Source organism: Chelonia mydas, chromosome 11, assembly GCF_015237465.2.
Source record: "Chelonia mydas isolate rCheMyd1 chromosome 11, rCheMyd1.pri.v2, whole genome shotgun sequence".
Classification (NCBI taxonomy): domain Eukaryota; kingdom Metazoa; phylum Chordata; order Testudines; family Cheloniidae; genus Chelonia; species Chelonia mydas.
In genome coordinates, this window is record NC_051251.2 from 23,547,285 (window position 1) to 23,550,655 (window position 3,371).

Below are 3,371 nucleotides of genomic sequence, written 5' to 3' on the forward strand. Positions count from 1 at the left end.
ATTTCTTAGACGGTAAACTCTTTGGAACAGGGACCATCTTTTATTCTGTGTTTGTACAGCGCATAGCACAGCAAGGTCCTGGTCCATGAGTAGCGCACCTGGGCCCTATGATAATACAAATAATAAATAATAAAAAATAATAGTAATTCATGAAACCTCATTTTTTGCCTTTCATTTTCTCGGCTACATATTAATGAACATGTATTTATATGTATGTGCAACAAACAGCTCAGTAGGCTTAACTGATTGCATCATCCCAGGTCTGTCAAATGCACTTAGTGCAATTATGCTATAAATGCACTGAGTGCATTTATTTGAACTTTCTTACATGTACATGGGATCACACATTCAGATGAACACAGCTGTGTTTATTTCAGATTGCACAACTCCAGATTGTATGTGTATGTCTGGAGCTAGTGGACTGCACATTCATGGTACAGGATTTTCAAACACTTATAACTTCATTATTTGTCAGACAAATGTCTTAAAATATGTCCAACATACTTTTTTGCATTTAATGTTAGAGGTCAGTAAAAATATGAAAAAAAACTCTTTTTATAATTTATTTGAAAATATTGTGAAATTTTTGAATAAATTATTCACCAAATACCATTCAGACAGCTCTGATTAAGATTAAGGACCCTATTCTGACTTTGGGTAGGCTCATCAAATCTCCATTAAAGACAAATGATTTGACTGATCTTTCACTTCACTGTTTTTTACACAGAAACCACTATCTGGAGTTACTCCAGAATTACAGGTTTCAGAGTAGCAGCTGTGTTAGTCTGTATTCGCAAAAAGAAAAGGAGTTCTTGTGGCACCTTAGAGACTAACCAATTTATTTGAGCATAAGCTTTTGTGAGCTACAGCTCACTTCATCGGATGCATTCAGTGGAAAATACAGTGGGGAGATTTATATACATAGAGAACATGAAACAATGGGTGTTACCATACACACTGTAACAAGAGTGATCACTTAAGGTGAGCTGTTACCAGCAGGAGATCGGGGGGGAACTCTCGTTACAGTGTGTATGGTAACACCCATTGTTTCATGTTCTCTATATATATAAATCTCCCCACTGTATTTTCCACTGTATGCATCCGATGAAGTGAGCTGTAGCTCACGAAAGCTTATGCCCAAATAAATTGGTTAGCCTCTAAGGTGCCACAAGTCCTCCTTTTCTTTTTCCAGAATTACATGATCCGCTCACTAAGAGCCTGATCTTGCCAGTAGTTATGCATGCAAGTAACTTTACTCAGGTAAGTTGTCTCATTGACTTGAGTGTTTGCAGAACTGGGCCTTAAGACTTCCTAAATGAAGTTCCCTTTGATGCAATACCCATAGCAAAATCAGGGCATTGTAAGGGATGTTTTATTACCCTGTATTGAAGGAATGATGGCACCACCCACCACTTTTAATAAAACAGCCTTAGTGATAACTTAAGCCTTGATTCTGCAAAGACCTGAATTCGGGAGTTCAATGAGAACTACTCACCTGCTTAAAGTTAAGCATATGCATAAATCTTTGCAGGATTGGTGCTCATGATAAGAAATGCACATACATCTGAAGCATGAATACAGTCCTACAGCCACAAACCTTGCAAACTTTTTATGTGGGTGGAAGCACTATTAACTTCAAAGAAGCTGCGCATATGCAAGCTTTGGAGAATTAGATACAAAGTCCTGGCAAGAGTGAAAAATTAAAAATACATGAAAAGAAAAGGAGTACTTGTGGCACCTTAGAGACTAACCAATTTATTTGAGCATAAACTTTTGTGAGCTACAGCTCACTTCATCGGATGCATACTGTGGAAAGTGTAGAAGATCTTATTATATACACACAAAGCATGAAAAAATACCTCCTCCCACCCCACTCTCCTGCTGGTAATAGTTTATCTAAAGTGATCTCTTTAGTTATCTGGGCTCAACCAAATCTCTAAAATGGTGAAAAACCTATTTTTTTTTCAAACTCAGATAACTCAGATGCATCCAACAGCAATTTTACTAAATGGTGTCCTTTCCCCTGCATACACCCCCCCACCAAAAAAACCTAAAATACAAAAATCCCCAATAACCTTGATTTAAGGACAAGTATGAGGCATTTCAGACTTTTAAAAAAGGAGTCTTCAGAGCCTGAAAATAGGGATTTATAATGAAAGTGCTTCCTATTCTATTGCTCTAATCTTTGGATCCACTGGGACAAAAGTGACTGTATAGCACCTTTGCATCCAATCATTTCCCAAGCCGGGGACTTGTCAAGGGTTGGTTTAGCCTCTAACCCACATTAGAGGTGCCTACAGGCTGTTCTAAATTATGCCAGGCTTCCAGGGACCAATCAGCAGCCAGGGTTTACAGTGTGCTCCACCCACACACTGTCAACTGAAGGGATTCAGCAAGTTAAGAAGCCTGCTTTCCTCCTGCTTTGTACAACCAGAGCAAGTCAAAGCAGACAGAATGGAGCTAGGCCATATAATCATAGTGTTGGTGGGATAACAATGAGCTATGAAAACCTGGTATGAGTTTTCTGAAAACCACAGGTACCAGGGACAGATAAGTGTATTGTTTAAATCCGAATCCTCTGAAATTCAGCAGCTTCAGGTGAATTTTGATTTGAGTATATATGTTTAAATTAAAAATGAGAGCAAAACTCAGAGGTACAAGTTCAAGCAAACTGAAACCAATAAAACATTTTGGTGATCCTTTAGGTCACATATTATTCCCACTTACCGTGGGGTAAATCTAATCACTGAATTAGCTTTAGTGAGTGTGAGAGAATTTGGCCCAGTAAGTTTTACACAAACCTAGGACCTGTAGCTCCTCTGCTTTGAACTGTTAGTCATTTACATTCTTACAAAGTGAGTACAAAAATGAATGTAAAATACTACCACTATTGAGAGTGAGTGAAACAATCTTATTAAAATTTTACCTCTAGTTTACACTCACTTTATACAGCTATAAATGGCCATACAATGTGCAAAGTAGTGGAGACTCAGGACCTCAGTGTATAGGACATATTCTTATCTCTTACAGTAGTGTAAATCTGGAGTAACAACTGTCTTTAATAGAATTACTCTGGATTTTTTAGCAATATAACTAAGATCAGGGATGAGGATTGGGCCCATGTGTAGAGGATATGGTATGTAATATATTGTTTGTGTGCAGAGAGGAAATGCATATAAATGTTTCCTTTCAAACTTCAAATGTCTTTATCTAAAGTTTGAGCAAATGAAGTAGTAAAATAATGTTTTACTTCTTTGATGCTAAAGTAGAAAAATTATGTGGGTAGACACTATATTATACCACTGTATATTCAAGAGCTGCAAATTTGATAAGGTAATCTGCTTCTTCTCTTCTGTTACTCTTCACTTGGC